This window comes from Rattus norvegicus, chromosome 2, assembly GCF_036323735.1.
Source record: "Rattus norvegicus strain BN/NHsdMcwi chromosome 2, GRCr8, whole genome shotgun sequence".
NCBI classification, from domain to species: domain Eukaryota; kingdom Metazoa; phylum Chordata; class Mammalia; order Rodentia; family Muridae; genus Rattus; species Rattus norvegicus.
In genome coordinates this window covers 43,087,602-43,111,313 of record NC_086020.1, presented here as the reverse complement: position 1 = coordinate 43,111,313, position 23,712 = coordinate 43,087,602, and the positions used below count along the sequence as shown (strand labels likewise).

At 41.9% G+C, this 23,712-nt stretch overlaps 1 protein-coding gene and 1 long non-coding RNA gene across 16 annotated transcripts in view; one reads left to right on the top strand and one right to left on the bottom strand.

The window, feature by feature from the left end:
• Positions 1–23,712, bottom strand: part of Pde4d (phosphodiesterase 4D) — a 1,514,231-nt gene that overhangs the window by 151,254 nt on the left and 1,339,265 nt on the right. The gene's annotated exons all lie outside the window — the stretch shown is intronic.
• LOC120101084 (uncharacterized) overlaps positions 455–23,712 on the top strand; it is a 64,033-nt gene continuing 40,775 nt past the window's right edge. For all 3 annotated transcript variants that reach the window (XR_010063746.1, XR_010063745.1, XR_010063744.1), the window contains exons 1-2: positions 455–568; positions 10,639–10,724. This is a non-coding gene — a long non-coding RNA (uncharacterized LOC120101084). The remainder of the gene's footprint in view (positions 569–10,638; positions 10,725–23,712) is intronic.

Here is a 23,712-nt window from a genome sequence, read left to right as displayed (position 1 = left end):
ATTCTTTGCAAGCACAAGATGAAGTTCCGTGTCTCTTGAGTTCTCAAGATACTGCAAGACTTTACAGCGTGGCCCCCCAGCAGCCATGAAGATCGGCATCATTTGGCTTTAGTTATTTCCAGCAATCAGGATGATTAAGTTAGGATGCTACCAAATGCTAATGAGAGACTTCTGTGATTTACCTCACAAGGACAAGATGCTCAGTTGTTGCCAGTAGCAGAGAATCTGGAATCTTGTCTTTGGAACCCTTGGGGTATTTCCAGGAAAAGCCATGGTGCAGATTTGATTCAGGGAGATGGCACTATATTGTCCTTTGCTGGCCAGTTCAAAATATGGTTACTTGAGCTAAATGTAACTTTGTCCAAAGTACTACATCACAGGGCGCTCTATGACATTTACCACAAATGAATTGTACATCAGGCTCGCATCAGGTTTAACTCCCACAGACCTGCATTTGGCTTTTATCTGCTCTACACAGCTTACTTACTGGTCAGAAAGAAAGCGGGTGGGGCAGACTGAGAGATGCCTTTCACTGGAGACCATCTGAAGCTCAACAATAGCCTAATTTGTGAGTTATTTGTTAGGAATCAAATCCATTTTTATGATTACAGTGTTTTTTTTTTTTTTTGTATGGGAGCAGAATGACCCAATCTATTCTAATTTATACGTGGCCTCTCTGGTGATGAAAGCTGGCTATTTCTTTCTTTTTTTTTTTATTTGTGTTTTTTTTATTATCTTGAATATTTCTTATTTACATTTCGAATGTTATTCCCTTTCCCGGTTTCCGGGCAAATATCCCCCTAATCCCTCCCCCTTCCCTTCTTTATGGGTGTCCCCCTCCCCACCCTCCCCCCATTGCCACCCTCCCCCCAACAATCACGTTCACTGGGGGTTCAGTCTTAGCAGGACCAAGGGCTTCCCCTTCCACTGGTGATCTTACTAGGATATTCATTGCTACCTATGAGGTCAGAGTCCAGGGTCATTCCATGTATAGTCTTTAGGTAGTGGCTTAGTCCCTGGAAGCTCTAGTTGCTTGGCCTTGTTGTTCATAAGGGGTCTCGAGCCCCTTCAAGCTCTTCCAGTTCTTTCTCTGATTCCTTCAATAGGGGACCTATTCTCAGTTCACTGGTTTGCTGCTGGCATTCGCCTCTGTATTTGCTGTATTCTGGCTGTGTCTCTCAGGAGCGATCTACATCCGGCTCCTGTCGGCCTGCACTTCTTTGCTTCATCCATCTTGTCTAATTGGGTGGCTGTATATGTATGGGCCACATGTGGGGCAGGCTTTGAATGGGTATTCCTTCTGTGTCTGTTTTAATCTTTGCCTCTCTATTCCCTGCCAAGGGTATTCTTGTTCCCCTTTTTAAAGAAGGAGTGAAGCATTCACTTTTTGATCATCCGTCTTGAGTTTCGTGTGTTCTATGCATCTAGGGTAATTCAAGCATTTGGGCTAATAGCCACTTATCAATGAGTGCATACCATGTGTGTTTTTCTGTGATTGGGTTACCTCACTCAGGATATTTTCCAGTTCCAACCATTTGTCTATGAATTTCATAAAGTCATTGTTTTTGATAGCTGAGTAATATTCCATTGTGTAGATGTACCACATTTTCTGTATCCATTCCTCTGTTGAAGGGTATCTGGGTTCTTTCCAGCTTCTGGCTATTATAAATAAGGCTGCTATGAACATAGTGGAGCATGTGTCTTTGTTATATGTTGGGGCATCTTTTGGGTTTATGCCCAAGAGAGGTATAGCTGGATCCTCAGGCAGTTCAATGTCCAATTTTCTGAGGAACCTCCAGATTGATTTCCAGAATGGTTGTACCAGTCTGCAATCCCACCAACAATGGAGGAGTGTTCCTCTTTCTCCACATCCTGGAAAACTGGCTATTTCTAACTGTGGTGAGGAGATGGTAGGGAAGTATAGATGAAGACTGACACATGAGTCAGAGGCTGGACCTGGGAGAAGCTGTAGTGAGATATGAAGAGCTGAGAGCGGAATGGATGACGTTTTCTTAACTCTCACCCATTGGCCATGAGGCTTTGAGCAGGCAGAAAACTATGGTTGGAATGTATGTACAACCATTCACTTCAGGACCACAAAAGAAATGGAAAGAAAGAGAAGAGGTTATAGCTCTGTGAAACCTTTCAGGATATGCCTGCAATTCTTCAAAGACCTTCCACAGCCCCTCCCTAACTCCTCAAAGTTCACCATTTGCTAAAAGTATCACCTGCCAGAGGGAAACAATGGCCTTACACATAGGTAGGCTCTCTGGAGGAGGTTGACTATCCAAACTATTGCAATGGGATGTTTAGAGGGCTGAGGATGAATAGCATGGTGAAAGGTAAGGCAATAAAAGAATAAAATCAAAGAATAAAAGGATAGAGAGTGTAGAGGAAGAACTGAAGGGTGGATAAAAAGAATTAAAGGATAAACAAAACGGCATGGAGAGCACAGGAAATGGAGTCAAGGTTATTCAAAAGACACCACGTCACCTGTTATGCTCAAGTAATGGGACCTGAAATGTTCCTCTTGGAATTGAAATCCTGGAGCCACAATGTGATCGATCCAGGGGATCCAATCTGACCTACATTTGCAATCAGTCAACAGAAACCCAAGCAGCTGAGCAATCCCTTGAGGGCTTTTCTTAATCACATTCTTTAGAGGCAGAAGACCCGCCCTAAATCTGGGCCACAATTCCTGGCAGCTGCACGGAAGGACATGGAAGAAGGAAACTGCTTTTTGCCCGCTTGCCTCCCACTCTTGCTGGCAAGTTCATCTGTCTTGTTGCTGATGCATCTCCTCACCTGTATTAGACGAGCAGCTTTCCAGGAGCCCTCCAGGACTCCAGAGCCAAACGGGGACTGCTGAGACATCCAGCCTTCTAGACTGAATGAACTCCTAGGTTTTCAGACTGGTGCATCGGGGAAGAGCTATTAGAGTACCTGGACCACAGCCTATAAGCCAGTCTAGTAAATTCTCTTTTAATATACATATTCAACATAGCAGTTCTATACCTCTTGACAAATCCAGCTAATATACTCAAGTTTACAGAATAACCATTGTGGGAATTTGCCTTAAATTTCTCTAAGCCTAATGATTTTTTTCCTTCTTATAAAATGGAGATAATAAGTTTGCCTATCTCCTAAGGTTGCTTTGAGACTAGAAGATAGACTCACCTGGGTCTGATTTTAGTATGCTGCTTGCAGAGTTATTATTTGTAGGTAGACAGGTAAGGACAGAGTGACAAAAGACAGGGACATGTAAAAGAGAAGAGAGTGAAAAAACAAAAAAGAAATGAATTTCTCTCAATTTTAGTCTTTTTCTTTTCCCTTCACTACAATCCGGGCCTGTGCTCTATCCTAACGACACTTGGGAATATATACGTATATATCTGGAATATACATTTCAAAATCCGTTCTTATTAACTTCATTTGTAATGGTTTGCAGATGACATGTTTACATTTCCTTAGAGTTGAACTTATTCCCTAGAAATGAGTAAGATCAAGGCTCCAGAAAGTTGAGCCAGTCATTCCTAAAACCATCTGTTTATTTCCCTTCCTTTTTACTGCAGTGAGTAGCTGTTTGATGGAATTAACTCAATTGACTGGATATTTTGAAATGTATTAACCCAGCTGTAGGGAGTGAGGAAAATAGAGCCCTTAGTGTTCTTGGTGTCGTTTCTTTCCAAGTCCCCCCCCACACACACACACAACACAAACCACTTCCTTTTACTTGAAAGAATTCTGCTTTTCTCATTAGTCTCACAGTCTAGGGTTCGGTGTTGACTACTGAGGCGGCTCTTGGTCCAAGACCATGAAACGACGCAACAGAACCGGCCCACCACATGAAAGGGAGGCATGATTGGGACCAGCTTCTTGGTCATGGGAAGAGGAAGAAGAGTGGAGGGAGGGAAGCTAAGGAGGAAGGTGTAAGAGAGTCATTGGGGGGGTCTATTCCTTCATGGGGAAGAGGATGGAGAAATACAGCCACAAAATCAGAAAATGGAAAGGACAAACAACAACAATGATAAAGAGCCCCAACAACAACAACAACAACACAACAACAACAACAACACAAGTCCACTTGACTTCCTCATCCCAGCAGCACTCTGGGCACCTGGCAAGGGCCTGCACACTCGTCCTGCACCTGTTACACCCAGACATGCTTGCCCAGTGTTTCCATAAAGCTGAATAAATAGTGTGCTTATACACTGGGCAGGAGTTGTTGTAGGGAAAGGCCAACTTTTAGTGACCACCCTAAGGCTGGTATCCTTTTTAGGTCCATGTGAGTTCTTTAAAATATTATCAGTGAAACAAATATAGAATGGTACTGGCTCTCATATTCTCCTCACTCTGAGTCTGTGGGCTGACCATATGGAGAGGACTACCTGTCTTTGCTTCTCTCAGTTCATTTGTGTCTGTCGAAGGGGCAAAGTGCACTCCCACCCCAGTTTCCTTGCAGGATAGGAGGTGAATATTCTATGGTGCTGGCTTCTAGATGTTTTGTTTTTCCATGGTTTGAATCATTGCAAGGACGCCTGTGAAGACTATTAGGAGACCTGTAGACCCATTTACTTCCAGCCTACTGAAAACTTCAAGGTTAGACATGATGTTGCTTCAGCAACCTATGATAAAAACAAGCAAAGAACTGACGTCATTGGTATGGGGCTTTTAAGGGTCTGGACCTATAACAATCCATGGGGTATTTTCATTAGTGTGATGTCGTCGGACTTGGGTTGGTTACCAAGGCTGCCAAGCACCTAGTGCAGAGAACTGGCGGGCTCAGTCTGGTTAGCGGGGCAGAATTTGCATTGCCTCTCATCTCTAGGTGCAATGTGGTAAACCAGACAATTATATGGAATGTGGGTTCTAGTTGAGGGGATATGAAGAAGTGAATGAGAAAACGGATTAGGAGACACGGTGAGTGGGTGAAGTCGTCTGGTACTCAAGAGTGAGATAGGAACCAGAGAGGAGGCATCTGACTGGGCAGGGGCCTTATACATCACACTATACTGAGGAGGTGAGAGTCTGAGGCTGACTGCAAACTGCTCCTGTCAGATTCAAGCATGGGAACCATGTGCCTTCATCAAGTCAGTCTATTATTTTTATTCTCTTTAAGCAGGAGCATAGTATTTTCAGAGTAAGTTTTCAACGATGAAGATTTAGCTTCAGCCCAGAAAACAACAAGAAGAGGAGGCCCAACATTTCAGGATGTGTTTCTTGTCATGAGAAATAAACTTTCATGGTATAATGTATATTGTATACTTATAAAACTGTTGTCCTTGATGCCTTAGGTGTGGCTCTGAACATTACTGGTTTTTTTTTTCAACTTTGTATCTTTCAGAAAGATAAAATGTTAGGGACAACCGTTTGGAAAATATTACCCCAGGTGCAATTCTGCAAAGACGTGAAGGGTAACGGAGCTAGAGGAACAGCTGTGTGTTACAGAGTAAAACAGATCTGAGAAATACTTAGAAAAAACTATATCGATTTGATCACACACACACACACACACACACACACACACACACAGGTTCTGTGTTTAAATCTGGCATAAAAATACTGCATTATATGAGGCAGGATAAAAAAAAGCCACATTAGCAAGAAGGACATGGGTTCAGTTTGTATCATGTTTGGAATAAGATCCAGGTATTTTGCATGAATAATCTGAAAACCACCTGAATATATAGAGAGAATTAGGAAGGTTGCCCTCATGGCAGCATGAATTAGGGAAATTGCCTTCATAGTAGTGTGCAATGCAACTATTGAAGGGAATGCAACCTTTGAAAATGCAGGAGTTTCCTTGTTAGGAGAGGTGAGGAACTCCATCCATGTAGGGTGGTGACGTGCCTTCAGAGAAGCTAGAAGACTGTGAGATCTGGGATAAAGAGCACCCCCAAAGCCTGTTGAATAAGTATTTATTGAGAAATGAGTAAAGAGCTCAAGAGGAAGGGCCAGCAGCTGTGGCAAACAGAAGCTCACTGCAACTGCCATTGGAGTGGAGGTGTACCTGAAAGGCCGGTCGTGAATGGGAGGCGAGATGAGTTATAACAACAGATCTGTGTTTGTGTGGGGGTGGGGGGGCAACGACAAGAAGGGTCAGCAGACAGTCTGTGAGTGCCTTTGCTCTTGGCTCATTCTGTACTGAATTTAAGACTGAGCTGTGGGGTTAGAGAAGCACAAGGACTCAGGAGGAACTTGAAGATACAGGGAAGACAGGTCAGGGAGGGCCTGGAAAAATGGGGGGAGAGACAGGCAAAGATGCAGATGGAGGGGTGAGTAAGAGCAGCAAGGAGAAGAGATTGGAAGGAGGATAGGACCACTGCGGGAGTCAGTAAAAGGATGCAGATGATGAATGAGGAAGTTCATGGCTTGTGGTTCACAGAGCCACAGCTGAGGCCATTGCTGACGGGCGATGAGTAGCCACTGGGTTGAGGGGCTTCCAAGGAGGAAGGCCTAGAACCAACACTAAGGGAGAAGGAAAGGAGCAGACTGTAGGCCACGCGTCAAGTGTCACAGTCATCGGATACTGTGAAAAGTCTTTATTTTTCTTTGGCCCTAGGAGATCATATAACAAGTTGATGGAAAGGGTGGATTGTCAGCCCCAAAGAGGACTGGGGTTTTCCAAGACAGTTAAGAATAAGATGATGAGCAACTTGAGAGAGACTGCATGGTAAGGAGAGGTTAGATAAAGGTTTGTTGGTTTAAGGAAACTGAAGTCCTTGAATTAGGGGATTGCGAGGAAAGTACACTACCAAGATGCCTTTGCAGTCAGCTAGGTTGTAACATGATGGGGGACTTCCAGGAAGTGTCCTCCAGAAAGAAGGAAGTGTTGTTATTTCTCACTTCCTACACCTTGCTGTTCACCATTTAGATGTGAAGGCGTAAACTCAGGCAGCCATCATAGACCACAAGGACAGAACCCATAATCTAGTGATGAAGGACTATCTGGAAGATGCGTGGTCCTTAGTGGTCAGTTTTTGACTTTCCACTCTGGGTACTTTTCACATAGAAAAAACCCAATCTGTCTTTATCAATCTATAGCCCAGTATGACTTAAAACTTACTCTCTAGCCCAGATCAGTTTCAAATTCATGCCAATTCTGCCTCTGCCTCTGTAGGATTACAGGGTAAGTCATCAGACCAGATTTTACATAATTTCTTAGCCTATTTTATTGTATATATTTAAGATATACAACTAACTGTGATTTCTTTTTTGTGTTTGCTCACCACCCCAACCTCTATGGTGCTAGGAACCGACCCAAAACCTCACACAAGCATGCTTTCATTGAATTGTACCCACAACCTAACAAGTTGATGTTTTGATATAAATACTAAGAATTTCAGATGTGTTTTATTCTTGCTTTAACCAAAGTGCAGCTAAAATAGCACACCAAAAATATTGGATCACTTATAGGATCTTCTTAGAAGATAACGTCAGCCTTCTACAATGTCATAACTAAGCAGGGAACACATTCTATAGCATACACAAAAATCTTTGATCTTTGTAGAATACAGACTGCCTTTCATTGGAGTGGAAAAGAAACAAAAGTCAATCTTGGATTTCTTCATTAATTTTTTTTAAAACAACAAAGCAAAATAGAGCCACATGTACTTAACAATCCTGTAACATTTTATTTCAGCTTTTTCAAAATATGCAGTAAAACTAATGTCCACATTCACACACACACACACACCCCGCCCCAGGATGATATGGTTTTCCCCTGAGGGTTCAGAAGTTCTATGGTCCAGCATAAAATGGTTAAACACTAAGCCTAGTAAATGACTTGTGTAGCTTTGTTTTCAGCGGGGACTAAACAGCTGTAGTTTTCAAGGTCAGCTGAGTCATCTGTCAGGGTCACATGTGTTCCACACATCGAGTAACGTATATGGGTTCAATCCTACCCCCCCAGATCATATGGAAAAAGACATTTGCGAGCAAGTGATCTTGAGCCATGTTTCCAAACAGCTGCTGTGGTTGCCCAGATGAGAGTCATCATGGTGAACCGCTTGAGCTTAGGACTAGGTTTCCAATCACTCAGACAGAATATTCATTTCAAATCACAACTTCAGCATGCCAACAGGAACAGTTCCTCCTCGTAATGACATGCCGTAAGCATTCATGAAAAATAGTTAAGGAATATAATTGCTCTTGCTATCATAATGGTACTGTTTACTGGGAGTGAGAAGGACAAGTAGTGGTGGATAAAAACACCACCAACCAAACACATAATTAACATGGAACCCAGTTAAACAGCTAAAGAGGAAAGACTTCAAGTACAAGACTTGGCTAATATTTCCCCCCTACAATTCTTGCTCTGGGCAACAGCAAATAGGAGCAGAAGACACAACTCCCGGATGCTAAAACTCCCTTAACAAGCTGTAGTAATTGGTAACATGGTGCCAGGCTGATGGAACTGAGGGGGATGACCTCAAGATTTAAGAACTTTGGGAACAGGAAAACTAATTTTTTTATCCACATTTTAATTCAGACCATAGCTAGAAATGTCTGGAGAGAGAGAGAGAGAGAGAGAGAGAGAGAGAGAGAGAGAGAGAAAGAGAGAGAGAGAGAGAGAGAGAGAGAGAGAGAGAGAGCACGGAATGGGTATTGATTTTTGTGGGCTGCTTCTGCTGACTCCAAAGAGATAACTGGTGTTGACTGGCAGCTCTTATGCTAAATTTTTATTGAGTTTTCATTGTGTTCTTGGTAGATGTTCTTCAAAGCTCCAATCAGTCTTCTCATCTTGCTTATGTTTCCTTGCCTAGTGATCCTTCAAGAGTGAGACATGGCTGAAGAAAGAATATTGTTTTCTAAGAGTTTAACTCTTCTCCACAGAGTTCAGGCCTGGCTCCTTTTAGTGTACTTCAGTGTACATTGGAGTCCAGCAACAGTGCATACAGGCATGGGCAGATACCTGCTCTAGCTAAGTATGGGCTTCAGTTGATCTGCTCAGCCTGAGTCACTTACACAGTTGAGTCTCTAAACATGTTTCAGTCCCTAATATTTTGTTGCCCTGGGCAACCATCAAGTCCACATAAAGACTTCTGCCAACTGGAGAGGAGGCCTAACCACAGGAGCCAGAAATTTCTCTTAACTCTTCATGAAAACTGAAAACAACAAATGGTGTCAAGGTTGCCCTTTTATGTCCACACTGGGGAGAGTGGAAATCGAGTTTGAACTGACACAACTTTCATTCATTTCTTATCGTAATACGAGGAAAGAAAATAAAAGCAGTAAATTGGAAGCACGTGTTTTTAAAAATCGTGAAATATCATGAAAGAGCTAATTAGATCCTTAGATGTTATTTCCTCTGATATCTCCATGTCATAGAGGAAAAATCGGGTCAAAATACTGATTAGAAGTTCGATGGAAAGATAGTAGCAGAGTTGGGAGTTTAGTTCTGCTAAGACCTGATGCCATTTCTTGTACCGTGTGTGAGACTTCCGATGGCCGGTGACAAATGGGCAATGGATCGTCATCTGTGACCACCTCTCTTTCTAAACAGCAAATGGTCTTGTGTGAGAAGGTGCTGCTGGTGATGGCTTACTCACACCCTCTTCTCAACCTGAGCAGGAATTTGATACCCAGTGGAAGTATCATGTTGGTTGAAAAGCTATTACTGCTTAATTAGCCCAATTTGGTCCCTGTTGCCTCAAAAAAGTTGTGATTAATCTATACATTTTAGTAGTCTTGTGGCTATAAGAGTCTCTGTTTTTTTGTTAATATGTACAACTACAACACATCACACTCTTAGGGGCAGGCCTACATTTGACTTAGTTTTGTTTCTCTGACATTCAGAACACAAAAATCAAACAGTTTTTATTGATTGATTGATGATAAACCAATATTAAGTTCTATTAATTCTGGATATACTAGCAACTTATTAAGGTTTGATCAACTTGGAACTTATAATAGCCAAAACCAAAACAGTGAGCAGACTCCAGAGCAAAAAAAAAAAAAAAATGGGTTTACAAAAGGTATTCACTATATCTTCAGCACCCTAAGCTGTATTTTGAGTCATGAATTAATCTTTAACTGCCTACTTTAATTTTGAATTAATTTGTTCTGTTTGCAAGTCCAACTCAATAGTTTTGGAATCTTGGTCAAGAATAAAGAAGTAACAGATGAAGAAATTTGTCACAAGGTCAAGCCTTGATGTCACAAGGTGACATCAAGAAGTGACCAATGAGCGGGGTTGGGGATTTAGCTCAGTGGTAGAGCGCTTGCCTAGGAAGCGCAAGGCCCTGGGTTCGGTCCCCAGCTCCGGGGGAAAAAAAAAAAAAAAAAAAAAAGAAGTGACCAATGAGCACAGTTTGAATGTGTCCTATGCTAAATCCAGAATGTCAAAGTTAAGAATATTGGGATGGTCCAAGTAGTGATGATACACACACATTTAATCCCAGATCTTCGGAGGCAAAGGCAGGCAGATCTTTGTGTGTTAGAGGCTAGCTTAGTCAGTCCAAAGACAGCTAGGACTGTTACACTGAGAAAACTTGTCTTGAGAAAAAAACAGAAGAAGAGGAGAAGGAGTTGTGGGGAGGGAAAGGGTGAGGAATATAATAAGGATCAGTAGAGGGACTGCTCTTGAAACTTTACAGTAACCACCATTTAGTTTTTTTAAAAATTTATTCCATCCAGGCATGGTGGCACACAGCGTTAATCCCAGCACCCAAGAGGAAGAGACAACTGGATCTCTTGAGTTCAAGGCCAGCCTGGTCTGCAGAGTAAGTTCCAAGGGGTTTGCTTGTTTGTTTTGTTTTTGAAAAAAAAAAAAGAAGAAGTATTGAGGGGAAGGGTTTTGAAATGGTCAAGAGACCATGATGTCTAGCTCTTCAGAATAGGGTAAGAATAGGGTCTGATAAGAGTGAAGTGGGAACCTTTTTTTCCATTGCCCTTTCCACTTCCCACCACGTTGGGATGCAATTAGAAATCTTTTATGTGAAGCTGTTGCCTTGATCTGATCTTAGACATTCCAGCCTTTTAAATGATGTGAAAATAATTTTCCATTCTTTATAAATTACCCAATCTGTGGTATTTTCTTTTGGTCATGCAAACTGGCAGAGAAAACATGGCAGAAAACATGACTCTGTGTGTGTGTGTGTGTGTGTGTGTGTGTGTGTGTGTGTGTGTGTGTGTAGGGATCTAGCCCAAAGTGTGTCCATAATAAGCAAGCCCTCTACTGTTGAACCATTTCACCACCCATCAGTCTTTTTCCGTGGTAGAGGCAAAGAAGTCCTTCATAGGTCATTGGCTCTTAGAGACCTCTGTGGATGACAGATACAGTGAAAGTGGAGGTTGGGGATGACCAAAGCCATCAGGATGGTCACCTTACAATTCTTTCAGGGATTAAGGATAAGCAGAGTACTTCTTAAAGGTTTTCAGTCTACAGAATTACACAAATACCTTATGAATCTTGCCCAGGGATTGACTACACTTGTAAGTTCAGTCCTTGTAAGACTGAGGTAGAAGGATTCTAGGCAAGCCTGGGCCATGTCATGAGCACCAGGAGAATATAGGCTACAGAGAGAGGGAGAGAGACTGTCTCAAAATAGTCATGAGCCTTGGTTTTCTACAATATTGGATGTGTGGAACACTTTCTCTTAAACGAAGTGCAGTTCATCTGGTTATTGAGGTAAACCTGTATTATACTTGATATTGGAATCCAGAACTCTGTTTTCAGCCTATACATATTAGCAAGGATTGTAAGGTTTAACATAGTCTCAGAAGTATTTTACATCTAGTCATTAGGATCATACAATCAAGAGTCACTACTCAGTTATGTCTTGTAACTATCTTTCTCTATTCCTACCATCTAGCCTGTTTCCCTAGTTCAGAACCTTTATTATACTTTGTATCCAGACACTGACTTTACCTGTAAACTAGACTGTCCCTCTGCTATGTCTTCCTGTATCTCTGGATTTTGTTTCTTGTTTTGCTGTGTTTTCTAAATCCCGGGGAGGTTACTAGTCAACAGGCAAGTTTGTGGACCTCCAGTACTCAGGACATTTATTTGACCGCTAATGACATTTACTAGGAAAGTAACTCCTTTGACTCTGGACAAAGTGTACCGGTGTGCTTCTCCTCTAAAAGCATCCCGTTTAATGAGCACAGCTCTGTTGGTACAAAGCACGAAGTTCTTCGTTTCAGTGTCCCTTTCCCTTTAGTTAACTACTTCCAAGCCCTTCCCCCTACCTCAACTGCCACATCTTCTGTGTTTGGCTTCAGATCGCCCGTGCAGGAGTTGTTACTTTTCTTGGTGCCATTTGATGTTTATGTACAAACACAACCGGTGGGTGGTAGTGCCTCTCCTAGCTTTCCCAAGAGAATCTGTCACATGCCCAAGCCAGCTCTTCTTTGAAGGCTGGATGTGAGAGGACCAGACTTGGGTTTGCACAAAGGATTTTAAACCTGCAGGTGTGACTGCCCCAAAACAACAACAATACTTTGAACTTTTGCAAGCCTTTCATCCAGCGATTCCAAAACATCTCCCCTTATTAAATCCTTAAGAGGCTGATAGACAAAATAACCCAAGATACCTAGATGGAGGTCTACCGTATAAGGTTCATTGGTGTGTTCCAAGCTTCCATCAAAAGTGGGGAAGGGGAGCGCCCTCTGCTATATTGTTTGTGCAGGCTCACCACATGTCTCATCTGTTGTGATATTTTATTTTCCAAAACTTCTGGCTTCTTTCGATGAGCTAGGAATATACACAACTGATATTCAGAGTAGGAACTGAAGAAAGTACACGTTCCTGTCATAAGTTAGGAGTGAGCTGTGCCTGAGGGACGTTTACCAAACACTGGTTATTCTTTTACTCCTTCCTACTATATTAGTTGAAAAACAAAAAAAAAAAAAAACTTTTGTTTTTGCTCTCATTTCACTGGTTTCTTTGATGTCTTGTTTTGTCTGGTTGCTGATCTGATTGTGAATGTCCACTGACACCACTTAAAATGTTATATAAATACAATCGGAACAAAATACACAGCACTTTCACATTGTTTCGAAGTCAAACATGCTCCTGAGGGATCTGATTCGTGGCAGATGGGGAACAGAACCTACCATGGGGGAGGGCTGCTAATGAGTCTTAATTGCTTGCACATGAAAATGGAGTGACTAAGATTGTGTGCACAATTAGGAATTTAAACATGTAGAAAGAACTGGTCAAAGAAACAGGCATTCCTTTTCCTCTTTCTTTCTGTCTTTCTGTCTTTCTGTCTGTCTGTCTGTCTTTCTGTCTGTCTTTCTTTCTTCCCTTTTTTTGTAGGCATGGCTACAGCTATTCTCTTAGGAACCCAGGAGAAAGGAAACACAGCACTTGCCTTCATTTCACCTTTTCCTAAGTTGGCCTTCTGTTTCTTATGGACTTCACCAGATGAACTGTCCTAGCACGTTCAAAGGTGACATACTCATTAGTGTTACTCTTCTTTGGTGCCCCCTGGTATGAAATTCCTTCAATACTTGCTTGGCATTCCAGGATACATTTGCTCTGACCCTCAAATTATGGATGAGAAACAATGGCCGGGAGCAAAATTTTCCCCAAAGTCAAATGGTTAGCAGGGGCATGGCCAGGATTTACAGAAAGTCATTTGCTGAAAGTAAATGACTTATCTTCATGTCAAGAAGACACACATATCTTTCGAAACGAAGTCCAGCAAGGGCTACACTCTTAGTTTTGTATTAATCATGCTTCCTTTCCGTTGGTATTATGGTGTAATGATGCATGTGGATACAACAGATCTAGCAATTTCTGGGAATGTTCTGGTTACTGTTAAATGTGATGAAGAAAAGCATGAATTGCTGTTCTTAGAGTGTGAGAATTCTAGATGAGGATGAAGGCTAAGATGATGGATGGACGAGGGTTGGGACTTGTTATGGGCTCCATGACTTTGTTGGGGTGAGGACTGTGCTGGCAAACTGGAAGCATATAGTGAGAAGTCAGTAACAGGGGCTCTGTAGAAACAGCTGTGAGGACATTCAAGCTCTTCCAGCCTGCTGTTGGAAACTATGCTTCACAATGACTGACTTTTTAAGTAGATAAGATATAGAATATTCTACAGTGAACTACCATTGGTCATACAGATTAAAATCCATCCCATCCCACCAATGGACAAGAATAACTTTTTTCTAGATGATGTAGCTTGGATCTTAAATAGCCCCAGAAGGCCATATGCTATATTTGGTCCATATCTAGAACCCATTACAGATGGGGCTTAGGTGAAGGGAGTTATATCATTGAAGTTGTCCCATTGGAAGTGATATGGGATTCTCTCCTTTCTGTCTACCATAGTTAGACATGATGAACTGAGGAGACCTTTTCTTCCATGTGTTCCCATCATTATATGCCATGATGCTATAGGATCAAAATTATAGCTCCTATAACTAAATACCACAAGGTACAAGTCTCTGAAACTGAGTAAAAACAAAAAAATTGTTTTTATTTTTAAGATGATCCCCATGTATTTTGTCTCAAAGATGGAAATTTAATATACTGAACCTCAAATTATCCTCCTGATTCTTTCTTTGTGGGAAACTTGTACATATCTGAATGTACATGATGCTGCTACTAAGAGCTCTTAGCTCTTAAATGAGTGACAGTATGTAGATATTCATGCCTAGAAACTCAAGAAATGAACCTTCAAATGAACTTTAAAACCTAACTCATAAAAAAAAAAACAGTTCTTCTCTGCTCTCTTGCCCTCTTCCCCTTTGTCCCTTCTCTCCCCATTTCCCTCCCCTTTCCCTCCAAGTGCTCATGGCCGGCCTTTTCTCCCCTCTTCTACTCTTCTTCTCTCATTAAACCTTTCCACATGGGGAAAACAAAACCTAATTCATATCCCAGGATTCCCTTAAATAGTATTCTTGGATAATGAAGGGTGTTGTGATTAACTCTGATTCCCTCTCTGTTATCTTGTACCCCTTATTAAAAATTCAAATAAGAACAATTTATTAAACAGCCACCCACTTAGACTGCTGTAGAGCAAAGGTCCTAGGGATGCATACTAGTTCTTGCGTTGGTTCCTACACTTGAAAGTAAACAAAGAGCACAGACCACAACACTCTGCATTCAAGTATAAAGCACCAGCAAGAGTAGGGAAGGCTAGGGGTGGAAATCAGTTCTAGAGCACTTGACCAACAGGTGTTTGAGTCCCAACACTGAAGAAAAAATGGAAGGAAGGAAGGAAGGAAGGAAGGAAGGAAAGAAGGGAGGGAGGGGAGGGGAAGGGGGAGGGGAAGGGGAGGGAAGGGAAGGGAGGAAAGAAGCTCCCTTTCTATATAGACAATTCTAAGGAAGGAAGAAAATACAGTACTTTCCCTATATTGCCAGATAACAGCAAGTTAGCAGCCAGTCACTTCATACCATTGTGAGCTCCATGATCAACCCTCTTCTACTTCCTTTCTTGGGTACTTTGAAAACATTTCTTCTTTCTTTTTTATTGCTCCAATACTTCTTTCTCAGGCTCCCCAACTTCCTATATCATTCTCCCAAACCATTTGTATTCTTCCAACTAAGTAACCCTGCAGACAGGGCCTTATCTTCTAGGGAAAGCCTTCATCCTGCTCCAATTTGCCCTCTGTTCCTGATTTCGTTTGCTCACGAATTCACTCATATATGAGCCTTCTTTTCCTTTTTAAACTTTACTTAAAATTAATGTTTTCTGTCACTCCATAGAAGGAACACATTTGGGCTTTTTACGTCCCCCTCCTCACCGCCCCACCCCCAAACTCTAGGGCCCAGCAGATGTACTTTATGCTTTGGTGAATTCTCAGGGCTGGAGCAGTCCTGCCTAGACCAGGGACTGAATGAATAAAACCACAAACCCAGGAAGACACAGAAATGACAGTTTCCACATGATAAGTCAGGTTGAAATATGCAAATAACAGAAATGGGCTCATGGGAAGGTAGAAGCCTTAAACAGCCACAATGCAGTGGACTTGAAATTCTTCCCATGAGCTGCCCACTCTGTAACCCAAACTACAGAAATAAGGACCAACTGAAAAGAGCCCTGGATGCTTGGCTCTCAGAAATGTCTGGCATAAGGGTACTTGAGGGATGGAGAGCTGGGGAGATGTCTAGAAACATGGTGGCCGAGAAAACAATGGTTATGAAGGTCTCCACGCAAGCTATTGAGGAGATAAAAAGATGTTGATTTCCTGACCCCAACCCCTGATGAGTGGAGAGGATGTTCTTTCAAATGCCTAAAGATGAATGGTTAGGAAAGCTAGAAGCAAGACAGCCCAAGCAACCACTGCTCCAGGTCTTCTCAGAACTGCTCATGTGTATTTTACTTCTTTAGCGCACTTTCTTATTGATACCGATGGAATGGCAAGACTGTCAACTTCTTTGCATTGTTTCACTGTTTTGCTTTTGTTTCATTTGAGACAAGGTCTTACTCTGTCACCCTGGCTGGCCTGGAAGCCACTATGTAGACCAAACTAACTTTGAACTCACAGAGGCCCGTCTGCCTCTGCCTCGCAAGTGAGGGCATTAAATCACATAAATACAATGTTTAATTGGCAAATGTTAACATTTCTCATGTCAGTATTAATTATGTATTCTAATCGATACTAAAGCAATCCCTACCATAAAAAAAGACAGAGCAGTCTCAATGAACTGTCCCCTCTATTGAGAGCTAAATAACTCATGGTAACATTTAAACAGTATGACCTGTTGAAATTAGTTCCAGAGGACTTTTAGGTCTTTTGTCCCACACAATCTTTGCATTTCCCTGTGTGCCTAGAAAAGCTCTTAATTTTCAAGTGGGTGGGAAACACTTAGAGCGTGAAAGGAATGACTGAGGGATGTAGCTTTCATTATTCTTTTCCTTTGGATTTTTGAGAAGGAGATTTGGTGCAGTGTTTGTGGAGACAAAAAAGAATACAGCTACTAAACATAATATTTCCCCAACTCACTCCCACCTCAGACATAAGCATGCACAGAAAGATGTTCTATTTTTCCTTTAAACTGGAGCAAGCTGGGCTAATTAAAACCTTGTATATATTTTGAGAGATAGCAGAAATGACGACCCTGAGGATGACGAACATGATGACGAAGTTGTCAGATAATAATGTCAACTTGTATCTCTGATCCCCTAGCACTTCATACATATTATCTAGTGTATAGATTCTACTGGTGTGTGTGTGTGTGTGTGTGTAGGGGGAGGGGTGCAATTCTATGCATTTTCCAAAAAAGGGAAGAATTGATAACTGTCAGCAACCAATACAGTGATAACATCATACCTGGGCAGTCTTCTTGCCTACTTTCTTTAATATCCTACTATTCTGTGTTTGGAGCATCAAATGTTTCATCTGCGACTTTTTGTTGGTCATAAGACTCTGAACCCAATCTCAAGCACTCAGTTCTGGTGAAGTCCTTGACTTAGGCCCATAGGGGAATTCTGACTCTCTTTGTAACACTGTGCTACAATGAGGAGTGGGCATTGGTAACATAGAGGTTTTCTAGCTACAAACTAGCTTTCCCCATCAATTGAAAAGAACATTGTCTTGCTATGGGCTCTATAACCAGCAGAGGGCTTCCACCTACAGGAAGCAGCATGTGAAAAGACAGATAATGCTTACTTTGGTAGCATTCTGATACTAAACACAAGGGGCAGCATCACCACAGAATCATTGCTAGGTCAGGAGAGGCTGCCACCAGAGGCTGGAGAAACAGTGAACTTTGTCATTAGATTATGTGTAGTGGAGTTCTACGTGGGCCTAGCTGTCCCCCATTTCAATCCAAAAACACCTTTAATTACATAAATGTGTATAAAATGCTGTTTAGAACAAAAGAGTTTTTCTAAATTTTTATCTTTTTCTCATAAATCATTAAAAAAAAACCTTCTCGGAATGAGAATTTCAATGTTATTTAATGTTTGGGATGTTTTAAAACTTCTACATACTTACAATGCTGGGACCTGTTTCTTTCTGTGTGATTTCTTTCTTTTAAATGGCTTCCTCTCTTTCCCATATAAAATCTCTAAACACAGTTATGATCTACTGTTCCTAGCTGTGAACAGTATTTCTGTTCCCCACCCACCACCCCAGGTTAAGGGACATTATCATGTACATGGCCCACACTGTTTCCAGTTGTCATTCTCAAGTATGTATCTTGTATGGAGACATACTGAAAATGGATTGATAGACCTCAGTTTGACCTTCAGAACCACACAAACATCTAAGGAGAAAAAAATGACGGTACCAGGGGTGAGGATGCGGCCCAGTGATAACGCACATGGTTAGATTGCAGGAGGCTCTGGCTTCAATCCCAGGCCCAGGAGACTAACCAAAGAATTTACTGATGATTTTCTATGTCACATACAATGAAACCAATGCTGTTTATATGGAGCTCCAATAGGCTGTGCTATTCCACCTTTACGGCCACGTGCTTGATTGTTAACACACACTTTGAACCGTTCTCTTCTGTTCCCTATATCCTGGTCATGCTTACATATCTCACTCTTGTTGGTTCCTAGTTTCAGGTAATCTTCCCCTAACACTCCCTAAAGAGAACAGCATATTCTTTTCTGTTTTGTTGTTGTAATTGCTTTTTCTTCTTTTTAGACAAAGTCTCACTGGTCTGGAACTCCCTCCATGTAGACAAAACGTTGTCTTCAACCTCATGGAGATCTGCCTGCCTCCTTCTGTGTGTTGGAATGAAAGCTATGTCCAATCACCATAGGCTTTAGAAGTGCTAATGATCAGGCCCAGGGGCTCACTTGCCGCCCCTCCTCCCAAGCCAGAGCCCTCACCCCACCCCAGAATCACCAGGTAGAACTTCTGCATCTCAGTCTTATTCATTGTGCTTTTCCTCTTGATTTGTGAGTTCTTTGAAACGAGCAGTTACATTTTACTGTGTTTCCTAAGATTCATAGGGGCTAGAAAATGAAAGTGACCATTGACCAGATAACAATAGCAACATATAATGAATACATTCTGGAGATGAAGCATTCTGTTCATCACTAACTTCGAATTCATTGGGGACATGGCAAAAGCTTAAAGAATTTAAGTAAATGTATAGAAATTCTGTAGGCTGGAAGGGGGAAAACTGGTTTCAGAGCTCAGAACTCAAGGGCTGCTTTTGACTTTGCTTTGCCAGCTAAATGAATCTTTTTTTTTATTAACTTGAGTATTTCTTATATACATTTCGAGTGTTATTCCCTTTCCCGGTATCCGGGCAAACATCCCCCTCCCCCCTCCCCTTCCTTATGGGTGTTCCCCTCCCAACCCTCCCCCCATTGCCGCCCTCCCCCCACCAGTCTAGTTCACTGGGGGTTCAGTCTTAGCAGGACCCAGGGCTTCCCCTTCCACTGGTGCTCTTACTAGGATATGCATTGCTACCTATGAGGTCAGAGTCCAGGGTCAGTCCATGTATAGTCATTAGGTAGTGGCTTAGTCCCTGGAAGCTCTGGTTGCTTGACATTGTTGTATATATGGGGTCTCGAGCCCCTTCAAGCTCTTCCAGTTCTTTCTCTGATTCCTTCAACGGGGGACCTATTATCAGTTCAGTGGTTTGCTGCTGGCATTCGCCTCTGTATTTGCTGTATTCTGGCTGTGTCTCTCAGGAGCGATCTACATCCGGCTCCTGTCGGTCTGCACTTCTTTGCTTCATCCATCTTGTCTAATTGGGTGGCTGTATATGTATGGGCCACATAAGCTTTAAGCAGCATCCCGTTCTTACAACTAAAGTTATAACAAAGTGTCCAAACCACACTCAGACAAATCACAATTGAGTTGGTTAGGGCACTGTTATTTGTCTTTGCTGTTTTAACTCCAAGTACAAGTACAACGTCTACCAATTCCTGGGGGAAAAGTCATGCTGTGTGTGTGGTGTGTGTGTGTGTGTGTGTGTGTGTGTGTGTGTGTGTGTGTGTGTGTGTGTATGTGGGTATGTATGTGTGTATATGTGGGTATGTGTATGTATATGTTTGTGTAAGTTTGTGTATGTGTGTGTATGTATGTATATGTATGTGTGCATATGTGTGTATATGTGTGTGTGTGTTTATAACTCGATTGTCTAAATAAAAGCCTGAGATGGCAACACAAGCTAAAAAGGAAGCAATATGTAAAGGAAGAAAATGACCTCTTACTATTCTAATAGTTCAGCTAAAGAGTCATATGTATATGTAGTTAGATAAATCTCATTTTCCCCAGAATAGCCTTTTCATTAGGTAGGAGGGGAGATTTCATAAGTTAACTGTTTTAGATTTAAAAAAATGAGAATACCTAGGTATTATTATATATGTAAAATATAAAAGCAAAGACCTGCAAATAACCTATACGTAATCATGAGCACATGTAATCTTTGTTAAATTTTCACTAAAGTTATTAAGCACGAGGCATCAGCAGCATTTTCAGGCACACCCAGAAAGAGCCCGCTGAGCGCTCCTTCTCCGGAGCGATGGGTCCTTTGCCACTAGATTTTCTCTTCAGGAAAACTTAAAAGGTGATACAACAAAGCTAGCGATGAGGGGGCGGGGTTTTCTGATGATGGCTAGCTCTACTGCGATCCTCATGGTGCTTACACACATTACAGCTCACTGTCTCCTCAGAACTCATGAAGCTCTTACACATGGATCTCTCTCATTTCTTGAAGGAAACCACGCCATATATATATATATATATATATGTATATATATATTACTTTAAATATATATGGATACATAGTATTGTATACTTTATGAATAATATATACTACACTTTTTATCACACACCTGCATGGGACACACAAGCTAAAAAAGATCTAAATAATTACTAGTATCATTACTATCACCAAAAAAAAAATACCTGGTTCCTTTTTTTTAATAAGCTAAAAGTGTTTACACAAGTAGCCCACATCCTAAGAGAAGCCATTGTCCTCTCAAATACCTTGACTGGTTGTGTTAACAACTTCTCAAGTGGACCTTCAGTTTTGTTTTGTGCTTCAGAACAGTAACAGATGAATCTTAAGTTTCTTCTCACCGAATTTTGACTAGCATTTGGACACTTCACTTTTTCATCCCCTGCTTCCTGATGGACAGCATTCTATTCAGAGTAAACATTCTTTTCTTGGTGGGATCAAGAGTATCCAGGTTAAAATAGTTCCAAGTGGAGCGGCCATTGTTTTTCTGGACCGGCACTATGTGTACATCGCTTTACGCTTGTTGATTTTCCTGTCCCCTCTACAGGGACAGAGGAGGCAATCCTACCACAAGCCCTGAGAGACAAAAGCAAAAGCCCATTGTTTTCAGCTGGCTATCCCGCTACCTGTAGGATAACTACTAGACGTTATCCAAATAGCTCTAACTGTGGAGACATTTCCAGTGAGAAACTGGGCCAAGATAGTTTGTGACTTTTTTTTTTTCTTTTTTTCGGAGCTGAGGACCGAACCCAGGGCCTTCGCTTGCTAGGAGTTTGTGACTTTTAAGTCCGTAATAGTCTAAAAGTTACCTGTTTCTCAGAAACGAACATTCTTTCATAGTCCTTGTGGTTTCTTTTAAGCATATATTTCTTTAAACTTACTGAGGGTACTTATTCTAGTGGCTTGTTTGTTTGTTTGTCTTATGATTGGGGGTCAGGGGTTAGTACTTGGGCTCAGAGCAAGGATAAAGATTTATTTCCAGTTCAGCCTTAAAGTAGTGTTTCTCAGCAGCCTTGGTTTTTCTCAGTTTACAATAAAGACCTCTAAATAGACTTTCTTTGGGGTTTATTTCTGCATGAAAATTCTCAATTGGATAGGATTACATAAGAGAAAGAAAATAGCAAGCTTAAGAAACCTAGTGCACGTGGTATGGAGAATGACAAGGTTCTGAGAGGTCCTGCAGATGAGTTTCTTAATCTTGTTTTAAAATGAAAGGAATACTCAAAAGTACTTTCTGTCCCCTCCCTCATCCTGACTTGGTCCCTACACTGTCAGAGCTTGGGCATTTTTACCTCTCTGCTGCCCTCTACTGGCTCGACATCCTCTTTGCTTCTGGTACAAGTAACCGGCTCCGGACCTGGGTTGGTCCACCTACCATCACTGAGATGTACGGAGTGAGAAATGACAGAAGACTATCGCAGTCCTGCGCAACCTCCACTCTCCCAGGCGAAAACAGGGGTTAGGGGTAAATGGGAAACATAGGACAGGACTGACCAACAAAATACTTGGGGAGCCACTTAGGACCGGCCGACCCGACTTTACCCTTTATATAACTTACCTGCTTGCATTCTTGCCGCGGTTCTGAATGCTAGGTACTCATATCTCCGTTCTCTAGTTAGACAATAAAGCTAGAGAGAATGGAGGTTCACACTCAGGCTCGAAACAGTGCACACCCTGAGGTGAAATGCCGCACACATCTTGCGGTGTGCCACGCTAAAGGGCAGCATAGCCAGTTTATGACGAGTTAAACGTCCTTCTAGAAACTTTCTCTGTAAGGACTGTCAGATTATGTAAGATGCACGCATTCGCCCCTCCTAAATGGAGATAATGACTGACAGGTCACTGCGAAGTTTTAACTATGAGGGTGCGAAAATTAAATGTTTCCCTGGCTTTAATACTTAGCAAATAGAATGACCTTTGGAGGTGTTAAACATTCTGTGAGAGCAATCCTTAGCAGACATAACCACCTTCGTTGCTTAAATCTTTCATTTTGAACATAAGTCAGTCTGTGGATTCCGTTATGGAACTAGAAATCAAAAGTTCTTGAAAAAATAACAACAACAACAACAACAACAAAAAAACCCAAAACAAAACCAACCAACCAAACAAACAAAAAACCAAAAAAGAGGCCTGGAGAGATGGCTCAGAGGTTAAGAGCACTGACTGCTCTTCCAGAGGTCCTGAGTTCAATTCCCAGCAACCACATGGTGGCTCACAACCATCTGTAATGAGATCTGGTGCCCTCTGCTGGTGTGTCTGAAGATGGCTACAGTGTACTTAAATATAATAAATAAATAAATCTTAAAGAAAAAACACTATTAAAAAAGTTCTTAGACTTTACATGAAAGTCTACTTCACAAGTCATGACAGCCTGGGATCTGTGATGGGAATGAGGGACAAAGGGCACAGAGCTGGGACAACAAAAGGCTCCATCTTGGCAGGTGCAGGACATGCATCCCTCTGGGCCACTTTGGAAAATATCGACCCATTTTGCTTTTAGCACCCATGGGCTCGTCTTCCTCTCTCTTTTCCTCTTTCTTCTTCCATCTCTTTGTTCCTCCCACTGCTCCTCGCTGTGGACTGAATAGGCAAGTGTAGCCCTAAAGTTCAGATTGAAGTCCTAAGCCCCGGTGTGACGGCATGTGCTAACCACGGAAGAGAATCAGAGTCTGAGGACAGAGCCTCGTGAATAGGTATCGTGCCTTGATGAAGGGCCCCAACGTCTTGCCCCTGTCCACCATGGGAACAGTATCCAGAAAACAGCATTCTGCAAACAGGAAGACAGACCTCAGGAGAGTTCAACTCTACTGGCACTCCATCTCAGACTACAGTCTCCAGAACTTTTGAAAGATAAATGATATGATTTATAAATGCATATTCCAATGTATGGTGCTTGGTAAAACATCCCGAATAGACATAGTCACTTCTGCTTTCTCAAGGGGACCCTAGAAACTAAGGTTGAAAAGTATGCTGAGTGCTGCTTTTTCGGGGAGCTGTTCTATCGTAAGGATATAAACAAGCTTGACTCATATCTGTAAAGCATAGGGTTACCGCTTTACAGGCGATGGCATTGAGTCAGAGAACCAGATACAAAA